General features: G+C 35.7%; 1 protein-coding gene across 2 annotated transcripts in view; it reads left to right on the plus strand.

Moving 5' to 3' along the window:
- tw (Protein O-mannosyl-transferase 2) overlaps positions 1-12,608 on the plus strand; it is a 218,122-nt gene that overhangs the window by 89,420 nt on the left and 116,094 nt on the right. The window lies entirely within an intron of this gene.

Genomic DNA, 12,608 nt, shown 5'->3' on the forward strand with positions numbered 1-12,608 from the left:
TGTAGGAACCAGCGGGGAATCCCCACTCGTTTGGAAAGGTGCCAAGGAAAGGCATGCAAATAGCATGTAGTTTAAAAACGTGTTTAATCACGTTTCTTGAATGATTCAAAATGAACTTTGAAAAATCAAGAAAATGTAACTGTGACAGGGTAAACCACAAGCAAACACTGCTGAAATATTCCAACTCTTGCATTTCAGCGAAAGAAATTCAAAATGAACTTTGAAAAATCAAGAAAATGTAACAACAAGAAAATGTAACTGTGTCAAGGTAAACCACATCCAAAAAACACTAAAATAGTCCAAATATTTAATTACAAAGAAAGAATGACAAAATGAACTATTAAAAAAAATGTACAAGTAACTGATAAAAAGTCCATAACAGCAAATCACACAAGACCTATTACAAATCTTGAATTAAAACGACATAAATTCAAAATGAACATTGATAAATCAAGAAAATGTAACTGCGCAAGGTAAATCACATCCAAACATTACTGAAATATTCCAACTCTTGCATTTCAACGAAAGAAATTAAAAATTAACTTTTAAAAATCAATAAAATGTAACTGTGACAATGTAAAAAATAACCAAACACTACTGACATATTCCAAATCTTGCATTTCAACAAAAGAAATTCAAAATGAACTTTGAAAAATCAAGAAAATATAACTGTGACAAGGTAAAACACAACCAAACACTACTGAAATAATCCAACTCTTGCATTTCAACGAAAGAAATTCAAAATGAACTTTGAAAAAATCAAGAAAATGAAACTGTGACAAGGTAAACCATAACAAAACACAACTGAAATATTAAAACTCTTGAATTTCAAAGAAAGAAATTAAAAAGGAAATATAACAAAACAAGAAAATATAACTTAGAAAAGGTAAACAAGAAACAAACACTAATGAAATATTCCAACTCTTGCATTTCAATGAAAGAAATTCAAAATGAACTTTGAAAAATCAACAAAATTTAACTGTGACAAGGTAAACCACAAAAAAACACTACTGAAATTCAAAATGAACTTTGAAAAATCAAGAAAATGTAACTGTGACAAGGTAAACCACAACCAAACACTACTGAAATATTCCAACTCTTGCATTTCAGCGAAAGAAATTCAAAATGAACTTTGAAAAATCAAGAAGATGTAACTATGACAAGGTAAACCATAACCAAACACTACTGAAATATTCCAACTCTTGCAATTCAACTAAAGAAATTCAAAATGAACTTTGAAAAATAAACAAAAAGTAACTGTGACCAGGTCCTAAACACACAACAAAAGAAGAACTAAACCAACTCTTGAATTTCATCGAAATAAAGTATAAAACAAAAATGAAAAATCTATAAATTTAAAAATCAAGAAAATGTAACTGTGAAAACGTAAACCACAACCAAACACTACTGAAATATTCCAACTCTTACATTTCAACGAAATAAATTCAAAATGAGCTTTGAAAAATCAAGAAAATGTAACTGAGACAAGGTAAAACACAACCAAACACTACTGAAATATTCCAACTCTTGCATTTCAACGAAAGAAATTCAAAATGAACTTTGAAAAATCAATAAAATGTAATTGTGACAAGGTAAATCAAAACCAAACAATACTGAAATATTCCAACTCTTGCATTTCAACGAAAGAAATTCAAAATGAACTTTGAAAAATCAAGAAAATGTAACTGTGACATGGTAAAACATAACCAAACACTAATGAAATATTACAACTCGTGCTTTTCAAGTAATTAAATTAAAAATTTACTATGAAAAATCAATAAATTGTAAACGTTACATGGTAAAACACAACAAAACACCACTGAAATATACCAACACATTCATTTCAACGAAAGAAATTCAAAATGAACTTTGAAAAAATCAAGAAAATGAAACTGTGACAAGGTAAACCACAACCAACCACAACTGAAATATTCAAACTCTTGCATTTCAACAAAAGAAATTCAAAATGAACTTTGAAAAATCAAGAAAATATAACTGTGACAAGGTAAACCACAACCAAACACTACTGAAATATTCCAACTCTTGCATTTCAATGAAAGAAATTCAAAATGAACTTTGAAAAATCAAGAAAATGTAACTGTGACAAGGTAAACCACAACCAAACACTACTGAAATATTCCAACTCTTGCATTTCAAAGAAAGAAATTCAAAATGAACTTTGAAAAATCAAGAAAATGTAACTGTGACAAAGTAAACCAAAACCAAACACTACTGAAATATTCAAACTCTTGAATTTCAAAGAAAGAAATTCAAAATGAACTTTGAAAAATCAAGAAAATAAAACTGTTACAAGGAAAACCACCACCAAACACTACTGAAATATTCCAACTCTTCCATTTAAAAGAAAGAAATTCAAAATGAACTTTGAAAAATCAAGAAAATGTAACTGTGACAAGGTAAACCACAACCAAACACTACTGAAATATTCCAACTCTTGCATTTCAACGAAAGAAATTCAAAATGAACTTTGAAAAATCAAGAAAATGTAACTGTGACAAGGTAAACCACAACCAAACACTACTGAAATATTCCAACTCTTGCATTTCAACGAAAGAAATTCAAAATGAACTTTGAAAAATCAAGAAAATGTAACTGTGACAAGGTAAACCACAACCAAACACTACTGAAATATTCCAACTCTTGCATTTCAATGAAAGAAATTCAAAATGAACTTTGAAAAATCAAGAAAATGTAACTGTGACAAGGTAAACCGCAATCAAACACTATTGAACTATTCCAACTCTTGCATGTCAGCGAAAGAAATTCAAAATGAACTTTGAAAAATCAAGAAAATGTAACTGTGACAAGGTAAACCACAACCAAACACTACTGAAATATTCCAACTCTTGCATTTCAACGAAAGAAATTCAAAATGAACTTTGAAAAATCAAGAAAATGTAACTGTAACAAGGTAAAACACAACCAAACACTACAGAAATATTCCAACTATTGCATTTCAGCGAAAGAAATTCAAAATGAACTTTGAAAAATCAAGAAAATGTAACTTTGACAAGGTAAACCACAACCAAAAACTACTGAAATATTCCAACTCTGGCATTTCAACGAAAGAAATTCAAAATGAACTTTGCAAAATCATGAAAAATGTAACTTTGACAAGGTAAAACTGAGTCTCTCAATTTTCGTTTTTAATGACCACCAAGTAAAGAAAAAACCACACGGAATCAGGAAACTGAGTCTCTCAAACCCCTTAAAGCTATTTTAAAATATAAAAAAAATACTTATTTAAAAAAAAAATTTTGTTTTTAATGACCATCAAGTAAACAAAAACCACACGGAATCAGGCAACTGAGTCTATCAAACCCCTTAAAGCTCTTTTAAAAGATACAAAAACTACATATTTAACACAAAAATTTCGTCTTTAATGACAATCAATTAAAGAAAAACCACACGGAATCCGGCAACTGAGTCTCTCAATACCCGTAAAGCTCTTTTAAAAGATACAAAAACTACTTATTTAACACAAAAATTTAGTTTTTAATGACCACCAAGTAAAGGAAAACCACACGGAATCCTGTAACTGAGTCTCTCAAACCCCTTAAATCTATTTTAAAAGATACAAAAACTACTTATTTAACAAAAAAAATTTCGTTTTTAATGACCATCAAGTAAAGAAAAACCACACGGTATCCGGCAACTGAGTCTCTCAATCCCCGTAAAGCTCTTTTAAAAGATACAAAAACTACTTATTTAACACAAAAATTTCGTTTTTAATGACCACCAAGTAAAGGAAAACCACACGGAATTAGGCAACTGAGTCTCTCAAACCCTGTAAAGCTCTTTTAAAAGATACAAAAACTACTTATTTAACACAAAAATTTAGTTTTAAATGACTCCCAAGTAAGCAAATATCTCAATGAATTAGGCAAATGAGTCTCTCAAACCCCATAAAGCTCTTTTAAAAGATACAAAAACTACTTATTTAACATAAAAAATTCGTTTTAAACGACCAGCAAGTAAAGAAAAACCACATGGAAACAGTAACCTGAGTATCTCAATCACTGTAAATCTCTTTTAAAATATACAAAAAAAGAAAAAAATGAACAGAAATTTAAAAATGAAAAAACCCCATGTGACTATAACTCACCGTAAAGCTCTTTTAAAAGATACAAAAACTACTTATTTAACAAAAAAATTTCGTTTTTAATGACCATCAAGTAAAGAAAAATCACACGGAATTAGGCAACTGAGTCTCTCAAACCCCGTAAAGCTCTTTTAAAAGATACAAAAACTACTTATTTAACACAAAAAATTAGTTTTTAATGACCATCAAGTAAAGAAAAATCACACGGAATTAGGCAACTGAGTCTCTAAAACCCCTTAAAGCTCTTTTAAAAGATACAACAACTCATTATTTAACACAAATATTTAGTTTTTAATGACCATCAATTAAAGTAAAACCACACGGAATTAGGCAACTGAGTCTCTCAAACCCCTTAAAGCTCTTTTAAAAGATACAAAAACTACTTATTTAACACAAAAAGTTCGTTTTTAATGACCATCATGTAAAGAAAAATCACACGGAATTAGGCAACTGAGTCTCTCAAACCCCTTAAAGCTCTTTTAAAAGATATAAAAACAACTTATTTAAAACACAAATTTCGTTTTTAATGAAAATCAAGTAAAGAAAAATCACACGGAATTAGGCAACTGAGTCTCTCAAACCCCTTAAAGCTCTTTTAAAAGATATAAAAACTACTTATTTTAACACAAAATACAAGCAAGCAAATAACATGGGAATTACTATACACGCAAGCAAATAAATGAGTTATTTTTACGTCACAATGTTTCAACTTAAAATCATTCTAATTATAGAATCCAATTTCTAATACTTTAATTACCTGTTACGCTTTCTTAACCATCGGTATTTTAACATCACACGGAATTAGGCAACTGAGTCTCTCAAACCCCTTAAAACTTTTTTAAAGGATATAAAAACTACTTATTTTAACACAAAATACAAGCAAGCAAATAACATGGGAATTCCTATACACGCAAGCAAATAACTGAGTTATTTTTACGTCACAATGTTTCAACTTAAAATCATTCTAATTATAGCATCCCATTTCTCATACTTTAATTACCTGTTACGCTTTCTTAACCATCGGAAGTTTAACCAACGTAAATTAAGTTATAGACAATACTGGTTTAACCTCTTGGCAAAGAGTGTGATGACCTGTAACTACTAGAAAGTCTGAATCTCTTTGAAAAGGTGTAGAGCTTCTATAGAAGTATTACCTAGATGCGAGGGGCTACTCACACTCTTTGAAAAGGTGTAGAGCTTCTATAGAAGTATTAGGCCATGTGAGAGGATACTCACTCTCTTTGAAAAGGTGTATACAAGGTCCAGAATATTCTCTTTGAATCCAATTCTCTTACTAATCTGAATTGTAGTGAAAACTAGTCCTTTTATTCAAATCTTAATCACCCATCTAGTTATCCTCGTTCCTCTTGGCAAAGAGTGTGATGACATGCAACTACTAGAAAAAAACCTGTTTGGTAATGGAGCGTTGTAGAAGTATAAGGCTATGTGAGAGGATACTCACTCTCTTTGAAAAGGTGTAATGCCCCTCTAGACTAGAATTACCAGAAAAACCGGAAGGAACGTAAAGGCGTAGAAGTATAAGGCTACGTGAGAGGATACTCACTCTCTTTGAAAGGGTGTAATGCCACTCTAGAATAGAATTACTAGAAAAAAACGTAAGGAACGTATAGTGGCAGAGGAATAAGGCTATGTGAGAGGATACTCACTCTCTTTGAAAAGGTGTAATGCCCCTCTAGAATAGAATTACCAGAAAAAACCGGAAGGAACGTAAAGTGGCAGAATCGCTACGAGCTAGTCTACTGACCATCCTGAACAAAATGGCTATCTCAAAATTTTGATCGGGTGACTTTGGGAAAAAAATTAGCGTGGGAGGGGGCCTAGTTGCCCTCCTTCTTTTTTGGTCACTTAAAAAGGGCAATAGAACTTTTCATTTCCGTTCCTATGAGCCCTCCCACGATCTTCTAGGACCATTAGTTCGATCCGATCACCCCTGGAAAAAAAACAAACAGAAAAAAAAAATTTATCTTTCTTCAGGCAAAACATGCAAAATTACGAATTTTTGTATATAGGAGCTTGAAACTTCTACAGTAGGGTTCTCTGATAAGCTGAATATGATGGTGTGATTTTCATTAAGGTTCTATAACTTTTAGTGGGTCTTTTCCCCTTTTTTCGAATATCAGTCAAATTTTCTCAGGCGGGTAACTTTTGATGGGTAGGACTGAACTTGATGAAACTTATATATTGAAAATCAGCATTAAAATCTGATTCTTTTGATGTATCTATTGGTATCCAAAACCCGTTTTCTAGAGTTTCGGTAGCCATTGAGCCGGGTCGCTCCTTACTTACACTTCGTTACCACGAACTGTTTGATTTATAAGAAAACTCATTTGAACATTTTTAGGAATGTATCTAGTTTAATTTTACTAAGTGAAATTGTAACTAAAATATCTTAAATATTTTTGTAATTTATCAAGTTTTGCAGTTTTTTCTCATACCTTTTGCTTTATCATAATATAAATGCTGTAATCTTAGCTATAGTTAAGTTGTCTATGCAAGTTAGTATAGTTAAAAGTTAGTTCATCAGTATATTGACGTTATATACACCACAGACCTCTTTTTTTCCCCCTGTTGCATCAGTTAATGTGAGATATACTTCGGTCCTTACTGTACTTTGTCATGGGCGCCCATAAGCTGAATTCCAGGGGGGGCAAACCTCGTCTAATTGGCACTTTTAATGCTATATAATAGAAATCTCAGACCAAAAATATAAAAATAAGGGTGCATCATTCAGCCAGGGGGGGGGGGGCGGGTTACCCGGATTGAACCCCCCCCCCGAAATTTTTGACCGGGTCGAAAATTAGTCTAAAAAATACCTGTAAAGACAAAACCTTACCAGAAAAAAATATGCTCCCACACTAAATCCTATTGCATTTTGTGGGTTAACGGTTCTGATCAGCTTACGCAATTAGGTAACCATAGGTAACCCCATGTTCACCTGACCTTGCATAGTAAATTAGGGTTAATAATATGCCCTCTGATCAGCTTACACAATTAGGTAACCCCATGTTCACCTGACCTTGCATAGTAAATTAGGGTTAATAATATGCGCTCTGATCAGCTTACAGAATTAGGTAACCCCATGTTCATCTGACCTTGCATAGTAAATTAGGATTAATGGGCGCTCGAGGTATGGTATAAGAGAGTGCAAGATTGTCAGTTCAGTTCAGTTCATTTTCGGACTTGGCTAAGAGAAGAGCGATTTTTAACATGAAAAGGACGTATGACATTACGTCGTTTTTCGCGCCCAAGAGGACCAGGAATGTTTCTGACAGTTGCATTAGCGGGACGTCTGCGGAGCATTCATTTACACCTGTGGATCCGAAGGGCCCTGGAGCCATCGTTGAAGCTTCTGAATCACGCACACTGGAACCAACCAAGACGCAACACGCACTTGCACCAACCCAGTCTTTGTCGTTGTTTGCAAATGACATAGGTCGTTTCGTCAACAAATCATCCAGTCTCGATTCAAATTCTGAACTTCGTTTGCTGAAGAGCCCTTGGACTCCAGATGTCTCCTACATTTTTCGAGTATCTGAAAAACGGAAGCTGAAGTTTCAGTTAACTTGGCTCGCTCGTTTCAGTTGGTTGTCCTACTCTCCGTCTGAGGACGCTGCTTTTTGCAGATTTTGCGTTCTGTTCTCGTCAGAGACAGCTGGCATAGGCTGCCACCAGCGATTGGGGAATCTAATCACCAAACCATTTAGGAACTGGAAGGATGCGATAGATTGCTTCACAGCTCATCAAAAAGCAGATTTATATAGAAACTGCACTGTATCGGCTAAAGACTTCGTTTTTGTCTCGGAGGAAAGGCAGAACAATAGCTTGTACCAACTATAGGCGGCGAGGAAAGCGCAGGTTCAAGAAAATCACCAGAAGTTGCGACCAATTGTTGAGACGGTGATATTTTGTGGGCGGCAACAACTTGCCCTTCATGGTACCAACGATTCCGACTCCATTTCGGTCTCGGATCCAGAACCTTCTCACAATGATGGCAACTTCCGAGCACTCCTGCGGCTGAGGGCGGGACACGGTGACGATGTTCTGAAGAACCACCTTCTTTCTGCGGCCGGAAATGCCACATATCTTTCTCCCATCATCCAGAATGGTATTATCTTCGCATCCGGGGAGCTTCTTCAGCAGTCTATTGTGGAAAGAGTAAACGCAAGTCCAGGCTTTTCGGTGCTTGCCGATGAAACGGCGGACGTTTCGGATACCCAGCAGCTGTCTGTTTGCGTCCGCCGCACTTTCAAAGGTAACTTGCATGAGGACTTCATTGGTTTTACCCCAGTTTCTGATTTAACTGGGAAAGATCTGGCTTCATCAATCCTACAATTTCTCTAAAGCCTTGGTCTTAATCTAAACAAGATGGTTGGTCAGCGATATGACGGTGCAGAAGCGATGAGTGTCCAGATGAGCAGCGATGACCAGCGATATTAGGGGTGTCCAGGCTGTTATACGTGAAAAGTATCCGAAGGCGCTTTACGTCCATTGTAGTGCGCACAGTCTCAACTTGGTAATCTCTTCTGTATGCTCTATTCTAGCGTTTGAGAAGATCAACGAAATACTACCAGATTCGAGGAAACATACTTTAACCGGAGTCTGCGAAACAAGATGGGTGGAGCGCCACGATTCAGTCGTGCGTTTTCTTGAGCTGTACCGACCAATACTGCGATCCCTGGAAGCTCTTGAAGAGAACGGACATGCAGAAACTTCTGCAAAAGCGGCGCAGTTGCTGGACACGATGAACCAGTCGCAATTTGTTGTGTGTCTCCAGGTGGTCAAAGAGCTTTCTGCCTTACGCTTCCATTGTGCAAGACTCTTCAGTCAGTTGACTGTGATTTGGCAGCTGCATGCAGGCACGTGGAAACTGTCCTTTCAATAACAAAGGAAATGCGAGGAAATACTGCTACTGCTTTCACATCTATTTTCGACGAAGTTCAGCGTTTTGCCAGCGAATTAGGACTGCAGATGACTCGTCGAAGGACAAGAGGTGGCGGCAGTATGCACGCAGACGATCCAGACCTTCTCAGCCAGTAGAGAGCCTCGCTCTTTATTCCTTTCCTGGACCACTGTCGATCTGAAGGTATTAAACCTGGAGTCATTGGTTGAATTGTATGGTGATATTCTTCCCGAGCCAGACTGTCTGAAGCAAGAAATTGAGCTATGGCGCATCAAGTGGGAGAATGTTCCGGTATCAGAGAGGCCTACTTGTGCTGTGTCTTCGCTTCAGGCATGCGACGCTACCTTTTGTCCAAATATTTTTCTTCTTCTGGCTGTTCTTGCGACGTTACCTATTAGCACTGCTACACCGGAAAGAAGTTTTTCAGCGCTGAGAAGGCTCAAAACCTGGCTGAGAAATTCTAGAGGAGAAGAACGATTGAGTGGCTTAGCCCTCCTTGCAGTCCATAGGGACGTTGACATCTGCCCTGACAAGGTCATCGACATTTTTGCAGGGAAGAAAAATCGTCGCCTGGATTTCGTTTTATAGATATTCGCCCTTGCTTTTAGCTAAAAAAAAAAAAAAAAAAATATATAGACTACTTCTATATATTTGGCTTCTTTTTGCACAAAAAAAGATAGCTTGTAGTATTTAACTGTATGTAAATACTTGTCTGGTTTTTGCGTTACTAAAAAAAAAAAAAAAAAAAAAAAAAAAAAAAAATAAATGCCCCTTAAAGTTACGAAAGTATGCCTAGTGGACGCGTCCTCGTTCGCAAGGGGCGGACTAACGGTCTCGAGCTAACGTAATGTTGCTTGAGGATGTTAGACAAAGTCCACGGGAAAAAATCGGGTAAACCCCCCCCCCCCCGAACAAAAATCCTGGATACGGCTCTGTATTATAGTATAACATTACAGTATAATAATACTATTATTTTAATTTATATTTCAGTTACTATGAGCCACCGTTTGTGTTTTATTATAAAACTTTGTAAAAGAGGCTTTTATTATATTAATTTTTAGTTACTATCTGCCTCGGTTTGTTCTTTACTAGGTTTCACACATTTTTATAACCATTATATCCATGTCAACATTTACGTTGAACTATACAGATTCTTCATATAAGATCATATAGCAAGGCTTTTAGGGTTAATAGAAACTACCAGGGCCAGTGGGTGAGGTTTGTAAAATATGCCCCGGAGACATTCAAGGTTTTTATGGAAGGGATGGTTGTTTAGCTTTCAGGATGCTCATTTGGTTGAAAATTGGAATTTCTAGTTCCCTTTTAAGAGTCAAAAGTGATGGAGTAACTAGCCCCCCCCCCTAGAAACCCTTCTTTTTACCAAACACATGTGATTGAAATTGTGAGATAGCCATTTGGTTCAGAATAGTCCAAAAACATATAACAATGCCTCTAGAGCTGAAACAACCCCCAGCGCCCTTGGGACAGGGTTGTCAGTTATGCCCTGGGGGCATATACAGTTTTTATGGAATGAGTGGTTTTATAAACTTCAGATGGTGCTCATTTGATTTGAAGCTGGAAGTTATAGTGCCCTCTTTAAGAGCTCAAAATATTTAAAGAATGTTTTGAAATCATGCATATATTTTATTAGCCGTATCTCAACGAATACTATACCAGTTTTCTTGTTCTGCATCACGTAATTGTTTCTCTTGGTTTCTCACCAGTTAGAGAACCAAAACTACTCGATATCTGTGTTTTTAAAACTTGACATAAAATAGCGTTTAAATATTTGGCAATAATTTATTAAAATAAGAAACAATTAGGAGCTCGAGTTCTGACTGTCCAACAAATAATACGTAAAAAGAAAAAGAAGCAAATTGCCCCCCAGATTCCAATTTTTCCCCCTTCAGCTAAAATTTAGTGTCTTCAAAAATCCTGTCAAAACTAAGATAGCCTTACACAATTCAAGCGTTTACAGAAACAGATCATTTTTCTTTAGTATAAATTTGAGTTTATGGTACCATATGGCCCATTTTTCACTGTTATTTTTACCTGACTTGGGAAAATTGGCTCCAACTTTCCCCTCTTCCCAGGATTTGGACAACATTTATGCCACTGCGCTCCGCCTGGATTTACTTTCGTTCCTGGAGCCTAAATAAAGAGAACAAGTTTTTTCAACTGAAAGTAAGGAGCAACATTAAAACTTGAAATGAACAGAAATTATTACGTATATAAAGGGGGTTGCCCCCTCCTCAACACTTCGCTTTTTACGCTAAATTTTTTTGGTACTTCTAAGAAAGCTTCATATGGTTCTAATTAAACGGCCCTTGTGTTTCAGGAGTCGTTCTTAAAGAATTGGAACAAAATTCAAACTTCAGCGTAAAGAACCAGCTGCTGAGGAGGGGGCAAATCCCTTCATATACGTAATAATTTCTTTTTTTTATGTTTTAATGTTGCTCCTTATTTTCAGTTGAAAAAACTTGTTTTTTATATTTAATTTCTGATCGTTTTTTAAATAATGCCCGGAAATCTGGCCCCATCTCCACGGAGAAATCCTCTAGACAATTCAATCCCGGTGAAAATTTACCCCCTAACATTTACCCTTAACAACTCCACGCGTAAAATTGAGACGGAAAAGAGAAAGCAAGACATATAAAAAGAATTTTGTATAAGAATTCTGGGAAATTACCCTAGTGTATAATTTCCCCTGACAAGTTCACCACTTGGAAACTTCCCTTCCCATGGAAAATTCCCCTGTGGAAAAACTCCCAGCAGTAAATTCGTCCCCTCCCCACCCAAAAATGTATGTACGCTTTTGAATAACAAATACTATGCGCCCTTTCCCATGGGCCTGTAGGGGGGAGCGGGGGTCATGTTATATTCAAAGACATAGTTATTGGGTCTTTCAACTATGATGAACAAAAGGGATATCTCAAAATTTGAATGGATAGGACGATTTTAGGAAAAAATGGCGAGGGAGGGTGCCTAGTTGCCCTCCAATCTTTTGGTCACTTAAAAGGGGCACTAGAACCTCCGTTTTCGTTTGAATGAGCCCTTTCATGGTGTTCCATTGGATCAATACGACTACCACTGGGGAAAAAAACAACAACAAATAAACACGCATCCATGATCTTTTTTCTGGGAAAGAATACAAAATTCTACATTTTTGCAGGTAGGAGCTTGAAACCTTTACAGTATAGTTTTTTGATACGCTGATTCTGATGGTGTGATTTTCATTAAGATTCTATGACTTTTAGGGGATGTTTCCCCTGTTTCGAAAATCAGACAAATTTTTCAGGCTTGGGTAACACTAAACTTAATGAAACTTATATATTTAAAATCAACATAACAAGCCGATTCTTTTTATATATCTATTGAAATTAAAATTTAATTTTTTAGAGTTTCGGTTACTATGGAGCCAGGTTGCTCCTTACTTACAGTTCGTTTCCACGAACTCATTGAAAACATGTTTTGAGGATTTTGTTTGTTAGCTTGCTAGCAAAGCGGGCTTAGCTTTCTATCTGAAATTCAGGATTAGGGGAAAACTGCCAGACAAAGAATATC

This window comes from Artemia sp. Qi Xiang Cuo, chromosome 7 (assembly GCF_049724085.1).
Source record: "Artemia sp. Qi Xiang Cuo chromosome 7, ASM4972408v1, whole genome shotgun sequence".
Classification (NCBI taxonomy): Eukaryota; Metazoa; Arthropoda; class Branchiopoda; order Anostraca; family Artemiidae; genus Artemia; species Artemia sp. Qi Xiang Cuo.